Below are 20,952 nucleotides of genomic sequence, written 5' to 3'. Positions count from 1 at the left end.
AAGAACTTGAAGATATGAGAAGAGAAAATGAAGAACTTGAAGAACTTGAAGCACTATTTGCAAGAAAGATGCCTAAAGGTCTAGCAGAAGTACCTTTCAAATGTTTTAATTGCAATGAAGTTGGTCATATGGCTTCTAGGTGTCCTAATAGACATGCAAGATTAAGTGAGGAAGCAAAAAGATCATATAAGCCTAAACCTGAATATCAAAGATACAGATTTAAGAAAAACATAGATAAGTCATGTTACTATGCATATGAAGGTATTACACATGACTTAGATGAAGATCCAACAGATAGCGGACAAGATTTTGTTGCAATAAAAGAATATCAACTGACACCTATTGTCAAACCGGTAGAACAGGCACTAGCATAAAAAATTGAAGAAAAGGATGAATGGATAATAGATATTCGATGCTCGCATCATATGACTGGTGACAAAAGAAAATTCTTATCTTTTCAAGAAATTCATGGAGGTCTAGTAAGGTTTGAAGATGATAAAGCTTGTTTAATCAAAGGAAGAGGCACTATATCTTTGGATGGTAAGCATAACACTGACAATGTTTATTATGTAGAAGGTTTAAAGCATAATCTTTTGAGTGTTGGTCAGTTAGTGGAAAAAGGATTTCAGTTACAATTCAAGAATGGAAAATGCAAAATCATAAAGAGAACTAGATTGGAGATTGCAATCGGTAATCAGACTAAAGGTAATATCTTTCATTTGAATACCAGTGATAAGACATGTTTGATTGCACACATTGATGAAAGTTGATTATGGCATAAGAGACTTTGTCATGTGAATTTTGATTGCATTGCAAAGAACAGTTCAACTAAGGCAATAAGGGATTTACCTAAGATTGTGAAACCTCATAATCCAGTATATAAAGAATGTCAAATGGGAAAGCAAGTTAGAACAACATTTAAGAGCATTACTAAGAAATCCAATAATATTCTTGATTTAATTCATACTGATTTATGTGGTCCAGCAAGAACAAGAAGTCTACAGGGTGATAGATACTTTATGCTAATAATTGATGATTATTCTAGAATGTGTTGGGTTACTTTTCTCAGGGAGAAATCAGAAGCTTTTGGAAGATTCAAGATATACAAGGAAATGGTAGAGAATGAAACCAGCAAGAAAATCAAATGTTTGAGATCAAATCAAGGAGGAGAATTTACATCTAGAGACTTTAATGCATTCTGTGAAGTGAATGGAATCAAAAGACAACTATCAGCACCCCGAACACCTCAGCAAAATGGAGTTGTGGAAAGGAAGAACAAAACTATTCTGGATGCAACAAGAAGTGTGTTGATGGAAGCAAATCTACATCATGTGTACTAGAGAGAAGCAGTGAATACAGTGGTTTATACTTTCAATAGAGTTCACATCAAAAGTGAAACCGGTAAGACCCCTTATGAACTATGGTTTGGTCATACTCTTTATGCTTATTTTATTTAATTATAATCTGAGTGTGAATAATAATTTATATCCATGCGGAAGAAGAAGATACTAGCTGAAGACTCGTGTACAAGTAAATTTCATAAAACAAAGCAAGCAGGCATTATCTTGAATGACATGGAAACAAGATCATCAGCTGCCTAGAAGAGAGAAAATGGAGAAAAGCAGAGGAAAGTGTTAAAAGGTGATAAATACATAGAGAGTATGCAATAAAAACAAACAATGTCTGGAGTGTGTGATGTGATGTCTCTAATTTATGTCTAGAGGGACTAACTGGTTTCGGAATTCCTAGGAAACCTATTGGGCCATGCTTGCAGGAAATCAATGTGTTCATGCAAGGGCCACCTTTTTTCTATTATGAGAATGATTCTTTTGCACCAAAGGATATTGGGAAGGAAATATCCAAAAATTTCTATAGTGTATGGAACTAGAGTTGGTGGACTTGAAGTACTTTTCAGCTTCTAGAAAACCAAGAGGTTGTGTACACAAACTCCCAATAGAAGGGGGATTTCAAGCATTACCTCCCCATGACTATTCAGGAAGCACTTCCTCAGACAAAGGACTATTGGCCTCCATGGGATCAAAGAAAAAAATTGAAGCATAGACTCTAGACGATGTGGTGGTGTCCTTCGTGAAGAACTTTGGACTATAATTGAAAATTCATGAGGGAAATTGTAAGATAGTGAACAAAAATACATTCTTGAAAAGTGTGAAGAATGGAACTTGGTTTGGGTGGGGCCAAGTCAAGTGGCTCCTCTAGAGGTTGATGAGATAGAAATTTATTAGGATTTGAAAAAGATCACACTCCTGGAACTTCGTGTGCGACTGATCAATTGCGTTGTTTGGGTAATGCATTCCAAATAGATACAGTTGCATACCATTTATCTGTCCTAAAAGCATTTTATCCTGATGGCATTAATGTTCTTTCTCTATTTTCTGGTGATCTCTAGAGTAGAGTTTGTTTTGCATCGACCTGGGATACAAAAAAGTTGTGTTGTATCTACGAAAATATGTATCTGAGGTCGATGCAATGCAACCTCTACTCCACCAATACCAAAAAATAGAGAAAGTAATTTAATTTAATGCCATCAGGATAAAATTCTTTCAAGACAGATAAATGGTATCCAACTGTATCTATTTGGAATGCATTACCCAAAAAGCGCAATCGATCAGTCGCACACAAAGTTCCACGAGTGTGATCTTTTTCAAATCCTAATATAATTTCTATCTCATCAACCTCTAGAGAAGCCACCTAATGTGGCCCCACCCAAACCAAGTTCCATTCTTTGCACTTTTCAAGAATGTATTTCTATTCACTATCTTGCAGTTTCCCTCATGAATTTTCAATTATAGTGTAGAGTTCTTCACGAAGGATGCCACCACATCGTCTAGAGTCTATGCAATTCAATTTTTTTCTTTGATCCCATGGAGGCCAATAGTCCTTTATCTGAGGAAGTTTTTCCTAAATAGTCATGGGGGGGAGAGGTAATGCTTAAAATAACCCTTCTATTGGGAGATTGTTTACATAACCTCTTAGTCTTCTGGAAGCCGAAAAGTACTTCGAGTCCACCAACTCTAGTTCCATACACTATAGAAATTTTTGGATATTGCCTTCCAAATATCCTTTGGTACAAAAGAATCATTCTCATAATAGAAAAAAAGGTTGCCCTTACATGAACACGTTGATTTCCTCCAAGCATGGCCCAATAGGTTTCCCAAGAATTCCAAAACCTGTTAGTCCCTCTAGACATAAATTAGAGATGTCACAACACACACTCCAGACATTGTTTGTTTGTATAGCATACTCTCTATGTATTTATCACCCTTTAACACTTTCCTCTGCTTTTCTCCAATTTTTCTCTTCTAGGCAGCTGATGAGCTTGTTTCCATGTCATTTAAGATAATGCATGCTTGCTTTCTTTTATAAAATTTACTTGCACATGAGTCTTCAACTTGTATCTTCTGCTTCAACATATATATAAATTATAATTCATGCTCATATGATAATTAAATAAAATAAGCATTTGTAAAGAAAATATTTAGTCATTGGATGTTACATATTATCTGACGGAAAGATCCTAGATCCAATTCTTGGAGAAAGGAAACATCATTGATAATATTTTTTTGAAATAACATTGAATCAAATAAATTAAAAATGTTTCATGTAATTTTTAAAAGTAGAACTCATGCAATTCTTTCATACATCAATGACCAATCTGTCTGACCCACCACAACATTATCTATAATAGAACAAATCACCATAATAGGCTATTATAAAGTATCTATACAAAAATATGAAAGAACATTAAAGTACCATTACAAACTAATAAACCATGAAATAGTGAAAATACAACCATAACCAAAAAAACCATAAATAGCAAGGGATAAAAAAAACTCAATAATTTCAAAATCTTGAATTCACTATACCACATTACAATCCACTAGGTATTCAACCTCTATGACAATCATCTAAACACATTTTAAGCTATCTCGATGCTCGATGAGACTATCAGGATAACTCTCATCGATCAGCAAGAAGAGAGAGATCATCAACTTATGTTATCTCGATGAGTACAAAAAATCAATGACAACACAAAATCATATTTAAAACATCTCCCCCTTTGTCATTGATGGAAACACTCATGAAACCACCAAAACACCAATATATCTCTCCCCCTTTGACATCAAAGATAAGGACATCTCTTCATCATTCTACAAACTTCATCAATCTCTACAAAATTTCTTCCCCTATCTTCATCATCTCCCCCTTAGTGTATGAACAAAACTGAGAACCAAATTGTGCTCCAAAAATCTTCTACTCATCTACATATGTTTGTACAAAAATAATAAAATTCTTACCCGCAAAAACTAAGTAGCTTGCATGGAAGGGGGCATGATACCCTTGCAAACAAACTTGAGTTGATACCAAGAGGTCTTCCAATCTTCTTACGTAGAGGCCAAAATATTGTATTGACTTTAAATATTCAAAAGAATGTCCTCTACCTCCCTACAATTATCTGAAACCTTCACCACCAAATCAAGCTTCTAAGAGTCTTCAAACTGTCTCACCATGCTGGTGAGTTGCAAGTCTACAACATCTCTCAGATGATCGAACCATTTCTTAATTTTGTTATTCTGATTATTCAATGGATTCAATTGCATGTACAAGTTTTTTGAAGCCTTTTGTTTCCTTCTGCATCATTCTTCATGTCTATAGTATTGGATAGTTGTACAATTTGTGATGTTATAATATCTATGTGACCCTTAATATCCTTAGTATATTTAGGCCATTTCTTTTAAAACATGTATGTTGCCACTATATCTAATCACCAAAACTTCTAGTCTTTTGTCTTCCACCTTCTTCTCAACATCCTTCAAAACTTTGGCTTCCAATTTTAAAGCACGTTTCGTAAATCCATTAAGAATCAATTATATTTTCTCTGCACTTGACAAAAACTCATGCAAAAATACTTCTAGATGTCCTTCATGAAGGACTTTCACTACATCATTAATAAGTTATGAGCCCTATATTTGAGACTTAATAAAATTCTTGTGAGTAGAATGGTGAAATATATCACCCAAACAAATCATATGCAAGGGAAACAATCACTTAAGGTCCATCTGATCTTGAGACATTGATGCCCACTTTAGCATGTCCCATCCTAAATATCCCCTAGGCATGTTTTGCTTCATGCCCACTTTGATTCTACTCACATCGTCTTGAAATCTGAATTTTCAACTCCTTCCTCAGCCTCTGTTCAATTTTAAGTCCTCATTGACAAGACTAGGATGCCTTAGGTTCCCTGGTACTCATGATTGGGACCCAAAATAGGACCCCTCATTTCTTGCCTCATGTGTGCGAAAAAAAAAATAGCTTCATGTCAGTCAGCTCCAAAAATTCAAACATTTGAAGGGGTCTACCTACAATTCAAGTGATCTCTTAAATATAAAATCAATTCAATTCCAAGTGAACAAGCAATCAAGCATTCATCAAGCATTGAAGGGGAATTCAAGCTAAAGCACAACATTCATGATCAACATTCTGCATGACATCCTAAAACCTTGTGTGAGGATTCAAGAAATATTCATCAAGGTATCATGTTAAATTTCAAGAATTTTTAGGATTAGATCTATCCTTTCCCTCAAAAGGAAAACATTATACTTCAAGGTTAATTCACAACCCGAGGTTTGACCTAGGAAAGCCCCCATCATAAAACCTATTTTCATCACTTTGTGTGTAGGAAATTGATTTAGGAGTTACGTGTGAATAATTTGGCAAAGTAAATGATGGCAATCAAACTCAAATTTTGATGGCATGAAAATCAAAAGACTAGGCCAGTTCATACCTCCTAGTCCCATGAATTTTTGACAACCTTTTGATAGTAGATTCTGTGTACCATCCTAATCCAAAAAGAATTCATTTTGTCTACATCTGACAAGTGGAGGATCTGGTTGATCTGCACCTCCTTGTCCCAACAATTCTACTTAAATACTTTGTCACAAGAGAAGAGATATGACTTCAAGGTCTACTAAGGAGATGCTTACTATTAGTCATATGATAAGAGAAAAGAGAAGAAATGTGAATACTACTAGCTAACAAGTTGTGTAATGTTGGGTGATTCATGCTACATCATGGATTTCATTGGCTAGCAAGTTGTCTTATGCTAAGTGATCCATGATAGAGAAGATTATCAAACAAAACCATTTGTCTGCAAGGCAATCCAAAAACTCTACTATAAAATGGTTGTTGTAGTGACAAAAAACATAAACAACAATAATAACCAACACTTGCAAAGGTGTAAACAACAACAATGATCACACTAGCAATCCATGCTATTCCAAGTAACCTTTAATGAATCTCAAAAAAATGATAACCATTCCCTAGGGGGCGCTGTGTAACACAACACTTCTAGTTTGAGAATATAACAAATGAATTAACATGAGAAAAAAGGAGAGCTCATATGCCTCCCCTTAAGATGTCAACATACCTCTAGGTTGATATCTTAAGGTAGATAGCAATCACGTATAAGCACCTTCAACACCAAAAAGATACCCTTAATAAACATACATGCATTCCAAGCTAGAAAGAAAGATCCTTGTACATGCCTCATTGCTATAAGAAAGGAAGAGATAGTTGTAAAAGAGATATTTTTCAACAAGTGTAAAGGGATCATTTTGAAGAGGGAGGAAGAGATCTTTTCCTAAAGATGTCTACCTCCAAAAATAGAGGAGATATTTAATAAAGATGTCATCTTTTAAATTAATAAATGGGTAGGAGATTAAGAATACAAACCTTCCATATTGCTAGGAAATGGTATCCTTGATGAAGGATTGCACACTTTCTATCACTAAGGAGAGATCATTCATAAAATACATACTGTTTCAAGAAAGAAAGAGGTCCTAATCAAGGAACACACATGTCCAAGAAAGGAGAGAATTTGGATTGAGGATAATTATATACAAGAAAGGATATCAAGTTATAAAAGATAAAAATCAACAAAGGTAAAGTGGATCCTTAAAAAATAGGAACAATTGACAACTATTATTCTTGCTCCACAATGTAGAGACAAGAAGAACTAGTCTATTACGTTGCCTCCCAAGTATGATTGCGCATGAAATCGTACGTAGTACCATGAATGACAATGAGCCCCTAATAGGTAATTTTGTCTTAATTTTGTGTATGGTTTTTTCTTCAATTTTTCAAGGGGAGAGTAATAAAGTTGGATTTAATAAACTCATACAAAATTATCTCTTGTTGTGATTTAAAGTTGTTGGAAAATTCATAGATATATTAGACAATGGGGGAGGGGATCTCAATAAAGGAGGAGGATAGAAACCTAAATCTTCTTCAAAAAAATGTAATGTATATTTCTCATGAACCTCCACACTTCATTGCACACATCCTAAATCATGTCCATTGCATCCATGCTTATAATTAAATATGGTATTTAAATCATTTCTAGAGGAGTGTGTTCATTCATATTTTCAAAGTTTAAAGATCCTCAACTATCATCAAGACATGTGTTGGAAGAAGAGGTTGGAATAGATTTAGAAGAAGCTTGAATAATTGACATATACAACTCCCTTGAGACTTCATATTTGGATAGAGGGACCTTATATCAAATTAAGGAAGGCATGAGAGTAATATATGTATTATTGTAATTATTATACTTTTTGATAATTTATCCTTAGTATAATATTGGAAATAGTATCTTATATCAATTAGGGAGTCGTAATTAGGATATTATTTTCCCATTTGTAGTTGTTGATCTTATTATTTAAGACACAAATGATTTTCATCATTTTTTGATATGAAATAAGAGGAATTTGAGGTTGCATCATCATACGCCCATTTTCTGAGGACTCTTGCCAATTGTTTTACATAATGTCAGCAAGCTAAACATTCTGATTTTGAGTCTAATTTGGTGTTAGATCATCATAATTTGATTGTATATGCATTCTTGGCTATCATTCTTTCACTTGCAGTCAATTGTAGCTATACATTTATGAGAAATATGTGATGGTTCACCTCTATACCAAACTGAAAACTTCTAAGACAGCAGTCTGCATAACACGCAATAGTAGCAAACATCATAACACACAGATTTGACACTGAATATTCCTTGTTTTTCAGTCATCATTAGACAAGGGATATTATAGAATCATACTAAATAGATTTAAAACCCCATAATTTGTATAGAGAACAACAAAATTGCTTGCCTAAAGGAATAGTTTCATGAAAATAGACATTAGTTGGGAGTATGATATCTAAATTTTAAAAAATAAATAGATATTGGAATGTTGATTCTATGATATAAAACATCTTTAAAACATGTACCCTAGCAATTGCAGCTACAACATGTGACAAAATTCCTCTATTATTTATCCTATGATAGATGTTCATACCTTGTTCCAAAACTTCCAATTTCTCTGAGGCAGTCTATCAAACAGTCGACGTGCCATTTCAAAGCTCCCATTTTTGCATAGGTTGGGGGATGTTGATAGAGCTTTACACCTATGCCCATGCCAACGGAGAATCAAAAACATCACTATTTGCAAGTACAAAATAGATGGGTGAGCGATACTAATGAATGAAAGAAGGGGAATGAAGCCTATTGGTCTTTAGCCCCCAAGAGCATGCCCCCATTCCATGAGCTAACATTGCTCCCATTTTTTGCACAGTTTAGGGGATGTTGATAGAGCTTTACACCTACCCTATTCCATGAGCTGACATTTCTCCCATTTTGACAAACCCTATTCCATGAGCTGACATTGCTTGGAGCTGGCATTAATCAGTCAAAAAGGTTCACGTGCCTCATCCAAAACCTGGAGTACACTTACTCTGTGTGGGAGTACGTTGTTGGGGTGACAATGTGAGAATTGGAAGAGGCCGCAAAAATGATGTTTGAAATGTCTTGGTCGTTTTTTCTTTTTTTAAGTAATGTCCGCGGTTGTCAGAATTTTGATGAATGCGAGAAATTTTTGTAAAAAGGCACAAATTTCATTGCCAATTCCTTCTTTGTTGAAAACAGATATTGAATTATCGTCAAAATTCCGACGAATGGGGGAAAATTTTCAAAAAAAATCAAATTTGTTCACAATATACCTTCTCCCTCATAAATCTCTGTCGGAATTTTAGGCCAAATGTATTAGTGGTTTATGTGAACACTAAAGACCAGATAGCATACATCTTCACTAAACCTTTGTCTCAGGAATCATTTGAATATTTGAGAGACAGATTTGGGGTTTCTACCCCTCCGGTAGAGACTTAAATGATGCAGACGTGCATCAGTTCGGTATGCATTATCAGAGCTATCTTTTTCTCCAGATTGAGGAAATAATGCTACTACTTAGGGGGATTAGTCAACCTTGAGATTTAGAGTTTTCATATTCTATTTGATATCTATGTCATATCTTTGACACTGTTGTCAAAGGGGGGGGAATATATGTGAAAAAACATTGCTATCTATTTTTCAGATTGATTACACTCCTTAGGGGGAGTTTGGCAGTATTTGGTCTTTTGATTCAGATTTGGTTCAAAGCTTCATTTCTATAACATATTATGGGAGATTGTTGGTTTTCTTCCATAGGGGGAGAATTGTTTGGCATTTCTTGGCACTTGGATGTTTTTCACATCTAGTGTGGTGCAAGAGCACCTAGTTGAGCAAAACTCCCATTTTTGAGTATTTAATGCTTTAATGTTTGTAAAGTCTTGTGTTAGGTTAATTATGTTGTTTTAGGTTGTTTTGGGTCAGGTTTAGTGGTTTTGATCTCATTTTGGGCTCTAGAGATCAAGTTGTGCCTTTTAGGTCTTGAGTTGACAATTTTTGGCAAAAATGTGCAAAATTGCCAAAAATAATTTTCTAGTGCTTTACAAAGCATTGGAACATGTTTGTTAGGTTTTTTTAGGCATTTCTAAGTGGTTTAGACAAGTTGATAAGGTTAGGTTGTGAAATGCATCTTGGAGCAAGAAAAGTTGTCATTTGGCTTGAAAAGTTGTCAAAAAATGTCAAAAGTTGTCATTTTTGGGTTTTTCTTGCAAATTGAAGTTATGAAAGCCTCATCTCCATACTAAGGCTTGATAACCAACTGGAAAAACTATAAAATGCCTCCTTTTTCCTTGGAAAGGGTTGGTGATTGTTAAAACAAACGGTTCTTCAATAAAATCAGAAAATAATGGCTTTATGACTGGTTTTTGTATCTTTTAGAGAAATGGTCCGTACTGTACATTCTTAATCCATACTGTATCTTTGGGAAAGTTTTCATGGTAATTTCTTAATTATTTGTAGTTGATAAAAGTTTGATTTTACAAAATTATTTCTAAAACTGGGTGCTTGCTGCCCTGTCAAGGGTTTGAAGCTCCAAAATGACTCCACTTGACTAATCCATGCTTGGGATCCCACAATATGGATTCAGTCAAGTTGGCACTCATGTATATACTGTACATATGCTTTTTTTTAAGCCGAAATGGTGGTTGGGAGAAGGATTTGAGTGAATACTAGGCAAGTATTGATTACTCAGCTAGTAGTGTGTTTAAAACTCAAGATTTGCACCCAAAGTCTAATTTGGGGTGAGAAAATACATGGGGCAGAGGTCTAAACATATGGCCAATGGTGTGTAAGATCAAATTTCCTCATTGTTTGAGCTTGATCCAATCAAACTTTATCATTTTGTAAGCAAATAGTGAGTTCACTATTTTTATGAGTTGTATTTGACTAAATGCTCATGGAATGCCTTAAGAGCATAATCCAAGCCTTGAATCATGAAGGAATTGTAATAGGAGGTTTGCTAAATGTTTTAAGACCTCATTGAGGCTCTGTACAGGTTAATATTTCTTGTGTAATAGGTCCAAAGAGTGCAGCAACACTCTGACTGGTAAAGGGCAGCAAATTGACAGTCTTAATGACAATTCTCTCCATTTTCAGTTGCTTGCCAAGTGTTTGCTAAAATGCTTGTATGGAAAGGGAAGGGGGAGCTCTACATTTCTATGGCAGAGCTCTCCAAGTAGTATGGGAGGATGAAACAAGTTTGATGGAGTGAATCCATGGTGGAAGCACCCAAACCCTCTTGAAAACCCTTGTTTTGAGGCTACAAAATAGGATAGTCATAAATTGACCTTCCCAAGACCTCTCTTAGCACTAACTCATGATTTTGGCCAAAAGGGTACTCAAAAATATTTGCCTTTTTCTAAAATTCCAAGCTGGGAGTGAGTAATGAGCAAAATAGTGTTTCAGGAGGGCTAAAAAGGGCTCTTTCCTTGTAGCCCTGTTTTTGGAAAAACTAAGAATCCGATTGGAGTAAGGTTTGGTGACCTTGTAAAACCTTTTGAAATCAGTCCAAATCAACCTTGGAAACCTTGTTAAGCCCTTAGAACATCAGTTTAGACATTTGGGGGTTTGGACTTAGAATAGTGGATTTGAGTAACTTGAAGAAGCAAATGACTACGAGTCTAAAACCAAGTTTGACTAACAAGCCTTAAACAAAACTTTTCTGCCCCCATATGTTCATGTTGGATTTTTTAATATGCATTTGGAAACAGCAAGTTGGATGCCAAGAGCAGGGGTTGAGTAAGTATAGTTGGAAAGGTTAAGTGTTTTGAGTAGTTTTGTCCATGGGCAAGAGACATCACCTAGAAGGGAGTTTGTTGGGCAAGCCAACCATTGAGAATTTGACATGACAAAAATAGGACAGATTGGATATTCAAACACAATAGACTCTACAAGTCCTTAGCCAATAAATTGTTCATTTTGAGCAACTAGCCTTGTGAGTGCTTACCTACCAAGTTCCCTATCATAGTGGTATTAGAGGCAACGAAAGGTCTGGGATATAGGGGTGAAGATGGAGTTCACAAAATCTGAGAAAGAGATAGTAGGTGCTTACAATAAGTGGAAAGAACTAATGTTTGGTGGATAGAAGAAAAGAGAGGAAGAAGAGTTGAGGAAATAAGAAGTCGAAAGAACGAAGCGAGAAGAAGAAGAAAAGACATGAGATGAGTTGAGAAGTTTAAGAAGGGCTTTAGAAGTGAATGAAGCAAGATTGAGGGAGCTTAAAGAGGAATTAGAGAAAAAGAGAAAGGAATATGTTGAAGAAGCAGATGGTGCAACAGTACACAATGGAAGTTTAGTGGAAGAAGTGACCCCAAGTACCATAGAAGGTGAAGTTGAAGAGGTAGATAGTCCATTCAATGACTTTGGGCATCAGATGCATGCTGAAGTGAAGAGTGAGCAACAAAGAGTTGAAGAGGAACCTTATATGGAAAAGGTTCTTGAGGATGAGCAAGGGTTAGAGACCAATGTGGCTGAAGAGCATGGTCTTTATCCTAATGATGGAGTTGTTGAACGGATTAGACAAGAAGAAGACATGGTACAAGGGTCACATGCACTTGAGAAGCCTATTGATAGGTCGAATACAGAGATAGTTGTTACTGATCATTATGTTGCTACAACGGTCTACATGCATGAACACTATCAGATTGGTATTAGTCTTTATGAAGGTGTCATGACCTTTATGGGAGAAATGCTCTATCGTAGGTTACCTATGCATGACACCAAGCACATCTATTGGTCCCCACAAATGAGCACTTCTCCTCACTCTGAGATGAAGTTCATTGAGATTTCTCATATCTATTCATGGAGTTGTTCTTATACTGAGAGTTTTCTGGAATGGCAGTTGATGGTATCATCTACACCTTATGAGCAGCTATAGCTATGGTGGACGTTGAGTTTTGAAGAAAGGCCTAGAGTGAAGATGAAGGAAGGAGCTTTTCATTTGGCCATGCATGATGAAGCTAAAGACAAGTACATGCCAAAGGTCAAGATGAAGCCTATATTATTTGTAGGTGTCATTTTTTTTGCAAGTATAATTTTGAAGAGGACTTGGAACTTTTTCCATTTTGGGGAGTATGGTGCAGGAGCACCTAGTTGAGCAAAACTCCGATTTTTGAGTATTTAATGCTTTAATGTTTGTAAAGACTTGTCTTAGGTTAATTATGTTGTTTTAGGTTTTTTTGGGTCATTTTTAGTGGTTTTGATCTCATTTTGGGCTCTAGAGATCAAGTTGTACCTTTTAGGCCTTGAGTTGACAATTTTTGGCAAAAATGTGCAAAATTACCAAAAATAGTTTTCTAGTGCTTTGCAAAGAATTGGAACATGTTTTTTAGGTGTTTATAGGCATGTCTAAGTGGTTTAGACAAGTTGATAAGGTTAGGTTGTGAAAAATGCATCTTGGAGCAAGAAAAGTTGTGATTTGGCTTGAAAAGTTTTCAAAAGTTGTCATTTTTGGGTTTTTCTTGCAAATTGAAGTTATGAAATCCTCATGTCTATAATAATTCTTGATAACCAACTAGAAAAAATATAAAAGGCCTCCCTTTTCCTTAGAAAGGGTTGGTGATTTTTAAAACAAAAGGTTCTTCAATAAAATTAGAAAATAATGGCTTTATGACTGGTTTTTGTATCTTTTAGAGCAATGGTCCGTACTGTACATTCTTAATCCATACCGTACCTTTGGGAAAGTTTTCATGGTACTTTTTTTAATGCTTTTTAGTTTATTGTGGCATTGGTTTCTTCAAAAAGTTTGATTTTACAAAATTATTTCTAAAACTTGGTGCTTGTTGCCCTATCAAGGGTTTGAAGCTCCAAAATGACTCCACTTGACTAATCCATGCTTGGGATCCCACAATATGGATTCAGTCAAGTTGGAACTCATGTATATACTATACATATTCTTTTCTTTAAGCCAAAATGGTGGTTGGAAGAAGGATTTGAGTGAATACTAGGCAAGTATTGATTACTTGGCTAGTAGTGTGTTTAAAACTCAAGATTTGCACCCAAAGTCTAATTTGGGGTCAGAAAATACATGGGGCGGAGGTCTGAACATATGGCCAATGGTGTGTAAGATCAAATTTCCTCATTGGTTGAGCTTGATCCATTCAAACTTTATCATTTTGTAAGCAAACCATGAGTTCACTGTTTTTATGAGTTGTATTTGACTAAATGCTCATGGAATGCCTTAAGAGCATAATCCAAGCCTTGAATCATGAAGGCATTGTAATAGGAGGTTTTCTAAATGTTTGAAGACCTCATTGAGGCTCTGTGCAAGTTAATATTTCTTGTGTAACAGGTCAAAAGAGTTCAGCAACAGTATGACTGGTAAAGGGCAGCAAATTGATAGTCTTAATGACATTTCTCTCCATTTTCTGTTGCTTACCAAGTGTTTGCTAAAATGTTTGTATGGAAAGGGCAGAGAAAGCTCTAAATTTCTATGGAAAAGGTCTCCAAATAGTATGGGAGGATGAAATAAGTTTGATGGAGTGAATCCATGGTGGAAGCACCCAAACCCTCTTGAAAACCCTTGTTTTGAGGCTACAAAATAGGACAGTCATAAATTGACCTTCCCAAGACCTCTCTTGGCACTAATTCATTATTTTGGCCAAAAGGGTACTCAAAAATATTTGCCTTTTTCAAATATTCCAAGTTGTGAGTGAGTAATGAGAAAAACAGTGTTTCAGGAGGGCTAAAAAGGGCTCTTTCCTTGTAGCCCTGTTTTGGGAAAAACTAAGAATCCGATTGGAGTAAGGTTTGGTGACCTTATAAAACCTTTTGAAATCAGTCCAAAAGAACCTTTTAAACCTTGTTAAGCCCTCAGAACACTAGTTTAGACATTTGGGGGTTTGGACTTAGAATAGTGGATTTGAGTAACTTGAAGAAGCAAATGACTATGAGTCTAAAACCAAGTTTGACTAACAAACCTTGAGCAAAAATTTCCTGCCCCCACATGTTCATGTTGGATTTTCTAATATGCATTTGGAAACAGCAAGTTGGATGCCAAGAGTAGAGGTTGAGTAAGTATAGTTGGAAAGGCTAAGTATTTTGAGTAGTTTTGTGCATAGGCAAGAGACATCACCCAGAAGGGAGTTTGTTGGGCAAGCCAACCATTGAGAATTTGACATGACAATAGTAGGACAGATTGGATATTCAAACACAATAGAATCTACAAGTCCTTATCCAATAAATTGTTCATTTTGAGCAACTAGCCTTGTGAGTGCTTACCTACCAAGCTCCCTATCATAGCGTTACCATCAATGCCAAAGGGGGAAATTGTTAGCAATTTTAAGGAATTGATTATGTGTTGCATTGATGTTTTGTCATTGATGTCAACACTAGCTATTATGTTTGTTTATCAGCTTCTAGTAAATGGATTGGTTTGGGAATATTATCAGCTTATTGTCATCGATATGATCTAGATGATGGAATAAGTTTTTACGAATGGTTCATATGCTTCTAAAGTATATTTCAGTCAGTTGGTATTGACTTTATGATTAGATTCTATATTATGTTCTAGTAAGCTTGCTTTATAGGTCCGGTAAGGGTTTCATCGATAGAGCTTTATTGAAGATCTTTGATGAAATGCATAAGTGGTGTTGGTGTAGCTTCTAGAAGGGATAGAGGATATTGGTGATGAATGTGTTCATGCCTCAACTGATTGGTGTCCTTCCTTTGGCATGTGTGGATTGAATTTAGGTCCAGTGCTATCTAGGTTATGGACTGGTTTTATGTAATGTGTTGGTGTATCCTCCGATGCGCTTCCAGGATGTTTTATTGATTGGATGATGTTTGTTTGGCCTTAAGCCTACATGTTTTGTGATTTTATTTCTAGATTATGTAATGGGTCTATTGAATCATCATTTGGGTGGCTGACCTAATTGGTTAGGTCCTAGGTTAGTATAAATATATGTAAGATCACATTGTAGATCATGGACAAGGAGTGAATAATGTAATAACCATTTGTGTTGAGTATTTGGTTGATCATAGGTGATAGAGTTGGGTTTATGTAAGAGGTTTTAGACCTTTGGTATTGAGCTTAACCGAAACTGTAATCAGGCATGTTTGATTCTATCATAGATAGTTCTTCTTTTTGGATTGTTGTCCAAATATTTTGAGGTGGTTGACCTCTCTGTAGTCAGTGAGACTCCATTGTGATGAGCAGTGCACTCTAGGCAGTGTGCCTTCCTGCATGTGCGGGCCCCTATTGTTATCATATACTTTCTGCAGAAGTATCATCTGACTATGGGTAGAGTTTCCCACTATGGTTTTTCCCTTTACCCAGTTTTCCATGTATAAATCATGGTGTTATGTGTTATGGTTGCATGGTGTGTATGGTGAAAATGGATAACAATAATAACAAAATTGAAAGGCTAAATGAATTCAACCACAAAACCCTAGCCTAACAATGAACAAAGATCCACCATAACATATGAAGATAACCTAAGACAATGCAAAATAACTCAAAATCATAAAGATTATACCATCACATGTCCAATAGGGTTTTGATCTCCATTCTTCCTATCTCCATTGATCTTGTTTGATATGCTTGCTCTCAGATTTTTGTATGCACAAGAGCTCAACAAAGAACGAAATGTGGTTGCAAGTAGGATCGTAGTGTAGCCAAGTACTCCAAAATCAGTCATTAGGGTTTGACAATGAAGAAGGCATCTCCTTAAATAGAAGACACAATAAGAAATGGAGGGTTAAGATTGAGAGGTGTAAAAAGAGAGGTCGGCTAGGATTAGAGGGTAGGTAGAGGAAATAATAAAATAATGAAAGAGGTAGGTAGTAAATGAATTAAGAGATGAATGACATGTGTCATGTGTGGAAAAAGATAATGAATTAATTAAATAAATAAAGATTTATTTAATTAATAGAAGAAGTAGGACAATTAAATAAATAAAATATTTATTTAATTTAGGAAAGGGATAATTTAAATAAATAAATGTATTTATTTAAATGAGAAATAAGGCTAGAAGAGGATAAATGAATTAATTAAATAAATAAAAATTTATTTAATTAATACAAGAATTAGGCTTAGATAATTAAATAAATAAAATATTTATTTAATTAGACATGACAATTTTGGGTGTCTACATTTTGCCCCTCTTTGAGACAATGCGGCTTGTCGCGTTGTTTCAAAGAAGATAAGATGAACTGATACAGAGTTGCCCCAGTATGGGAATAATATGCCCCCTCGAGAGATTGGATGAAAATGTCTGAAAAGATTGCAGACAATCTCTCGATAAGAAAGATAGGATAGAATGGACTGATCAGATAAAGTGACAAAGTCACGGGATAAGGAAGACTGACTTGGGAAATGAGAGCTAGGGCAATCTATAGGATAGACCACGGGGGAAAATACATCCTCATTGTCATCTACACCATCACAAGAGCATAGTGCAAAGCGAAAATAAAGCAGCAACAGTCAACAGCGATGGCTTTTGTTCACAGATTCGACCGCGTTCGCCGATTCTAGAGGCCAACGGAGGCAGGAGAGCCAGTGAGTACCACAAAACCTCCTCGTACTTTGATGCATTTATTGTTGTCATTAATTCATACTAGGTAATGTAATAAATGCGCATTTATGTCTTCCAGGTCAAATCGGCAGTTCTGTGATGAACATATGCTGTCGATTGGATAAGCTACTGAGAGGATACACTCAAGAAGGTCCTCTAGGGAAGACTAAGATAGATCAAGGCACTTTGTGATGAATAGTGAGTACCACTAGGATAGATAGCAACACTTTGTGATGAACAGTGAGTGTCACTAGGATAAATAGCTATGTGCATTTAGATAGCGAGTAGCATTTTGTGATAAACAGTGAATGCCACTATGACTGACATGATTTGATTTGCTTGACTGCAGGAGTATTTGCCGATACTGGAGTCACGGGAGAGATTCCCATCGACTCAGAGGTTGCGACCTGAGTTGACAGCCGAGGACTGAGCTGCGATTGAGGTTATCGGGTTGAGATACATTCTGTATGTGCCTGAGTTTCGGGTGAACATGGGATTGTTGACTGCACTGGTTGAGAGATGGCACTCAGAGACTTGTAGTTTGCATTTGCCGATGGGTGAGATGATAGTCACCTTGGAGGATGTATATAGGATTCTACGGATATCGATCGATGGGGAGTGAGTACCCTATGATCAAGACGGAGATAGGGATGCACTGAGACGAGTGTTCTAGGATCCAGGACTAGGGATGAGGGTGGGACATGTGGCATGGGATACCATGACATGGACAGGATTAGCACTACCAATAGTGTTGATAGGAGTTATCAGTGGGTTCCTCTGTCTGGATAGGACGACACAAGGGGTGGCTGCAGGGGACGCAGGGGCCAGGAGAGTTGATCTTGGGGTGGGTCCTTCTAGGGCTCAAACTCCGTCGAGGCCAGGCGGCTCCGAGGAAGGGAATTCATCATAGCCGTAGAGGGCTCCCTATGTATCAGTATTGTACCATTTTTGTATTGTAGACACCTGCGGGTGATTTTGTAGCCATATGATTCTTTTAACATCATTGTATCATGACACTTTTGATTATATATGAGAGATGATCCATTTTTGCGGCAGCTATATGCATGTGTACCTTATGTGATGAAATGTTCTTATGTGATACATGTTTTATGATATGGATGCTTATATGATGCAATGCAATATATTTTTGTTCTTTTATGTTGTATATGTGATGCATGATGCAAATGTGAATGTATGTAATGCAAATGAATATGATAATGCAAATGATTATTTACATAATGAAAATGTGAGATGTGCTAACATGTGTTGTATGCAGGATGTGATGCAATTGTGATATCTATATGTATGTATGAAATGCTTATATGTGGTGATGTAGGTGTAACTATATGAAATGCAAATGTTTTTGGTGTGTCATTATACTCAGTCATGTGATAGCGGGCTACGCAGACTCGAGAAGGACAATGGAAGTCAATTAAGAAAGGGGGATGAAAGATAGAAGATATGAACGTGAAAGAGCTTCTTGTGCATTATCATCATTGAGCTTTATTATGGCAGAATAGGTTATGACAATCGAGGCATTTGTTCGGCCCAGAAAGTCATTGTACCTGTTTGCATGGAGATAAGACAGTCACAAACAAGGAATGCCCCAGTTCATACTAGACTCACAGTGTCCTCATATCCTTGGACAAGTCATAGCATTACCAAAAGACAATCGACAAATAGCAAATGCAAATAGGTGACGATACCCCATCCTCGCCTTTCTAGTCAAAGACATCCTGGAGATAGAATCTCTAGTCAAAGACATCCTGGAAAAGCTAAAAGACATGTCATCGAAAAAGATGAAATCAAAAGAAAACCAAGACTCGACACCAACATCCATTGTAGTCCTTAAGTTTAGTGTCTCTTGTCACTTGTATAAGTCTTATTTTGATTGTGGTCACAATGTTCACTTTCACAAAAAGGATAGATAGCACTGAACCATAATGTTGTCTGAGTCTGTTGAAAGATTTGATTTTGTTGAAGCTCATTGTTGCTGCTGTGTCTCCTCTGAAACTGACTGAATCCATGAAACTGATACTTTATTGCGGAGAAGATGAAACTTTATTGCGGATCTTCGATGCAGATGTTGCTTTATTGCGGATTATGCGTAGATAGACTGAAGGAAGCTGGCAAAAACTGTACTCCTCGAAACATGTGATGTTCTTAGTTCCACACCCATCACTAGACGTAGGAATTGCCTTAGTCATAGATAGGAGCTAATTTATTATGGGTGGAAAGGGAGTGAAAAAGGGAGGGTTATGGATGGCTAACCAATCTTAGGTAGATCAATAACAAGCCATGATGGGAATGGGTAAGTTTATTGTGAACGAATAGGTTGTGAGTGTGGGCAAAGTGAAAGGATGAAAGAGAATCCTGAAGGAGAGAGGAGCAATGTCTCTACGCATGGCGCTGGTGACCCAGTTTTCACCATGGTACTTGCCCAGGGCACCACCGAAGTGGTTTTCACCGTTGGACGAAATTATTTCTCTTTACTTTTCTCGATTTTTCAATTTTTTTGTTGTCACAAGGTGCCTGTTTGCCAGGTTTTCACCAAGTAACGATTTTTTTGTTTTATAGTTTTTTTTTGTATTTTTGCAATGTTTTTGATTTTTTTTGTATTTTTGAATTAGGATGTTTCGAAGAGCTTAAGTGTAGAACCTGCGAAGGTGCATGCTGTTGATAGGATCCTCCAAAGATTCCCCTTCTGTAGTTGAGAGCTGATATGCCCCAGATCCATATACCGCTGTGATGATGTAAGGACCAAGCCAGTTTGGTTCAAACTTGCCCTTCTTATCTCTGTCTTGCTGATTCTTGGGGTTCTCTCTGAGTACTAAGTCACCTACCTCAAATGCGCGAGGCTTGACTTTGTGATTGTAGCTGCATTGTTCCTTGACTGAATGATGTGTAGCTTGAGTGACTGTCTTCCTTGATAAAGGAACTGAGATAGAATTACTAGTGTGTGGACTACAAAGGCCCATATGCGTGTCACCTAAAGAAGTTTGGGCATCACTGATAGCAAAGTCCTTTGAGGAAGCTCCATTAAAGGTCGATGATGTATCACTAGAAGGAAAAGGATGTGTGGAACAAGTGGATGAGTTATGAAGGCTTATGATTGTGAAAAGAAGTGAAAGTAGGATAGCATGATGGAGACTTAGGATCAACAAGTATGCTTTTTGACTTGAAATTTTAGAACTTTTGCCCCCAGTTATTTTGATATTAGGGGAGATCAACTCTTGTTCTTTTTGCTTCATAGGAGTTTTATCCTTGACCTTGATTTTTGCAGAGTCCAATAGCTTTTGATTTTGATCTGGACTAAAGCTCTTTTCTTTATTTTTGACTTTTAAATTTTTCTTTTCAAGGCTTGATTTTTGATCCCCAATGAGTAAGGGCTTTTGTAATTCTTGTTGATCCAAGTCTGGGAGTGGAGTGGAAATGGAATGAGTGGATGAAATAGTAAGGCTATGTGAGCTCTCAAGAGGGCTGGCAATACGCTCAATAGATTCTTTATTGGAACCACTCTTAGGACTATTGATATCAAGAGTTGCTTGCACCACTAGAGGATATTTGCATTCAAGCTTAGTAGCCACAACACTAGGTGGTTCACACCCAATTCCTTGTAAATTGTTTGTAGATTGTTCTTGTTGATTGAATACC

Source organism: Cryptomeria japonica, chromosome 10 (genome assembly GCF_030272615.1).
Source record: "Cryptomeria japonica chromosome 10, Sugi_1.0, whole genome shotgun sequence".
NCBI lineage: Eukaryota > Viridiplantae > Streptophyta > Pinopsida > Cupressales > Cupressaceae > Cryptomeria > Cryptomeria japonica.
Note: the sequence above shows the minus strand (reverse complement) of the source record.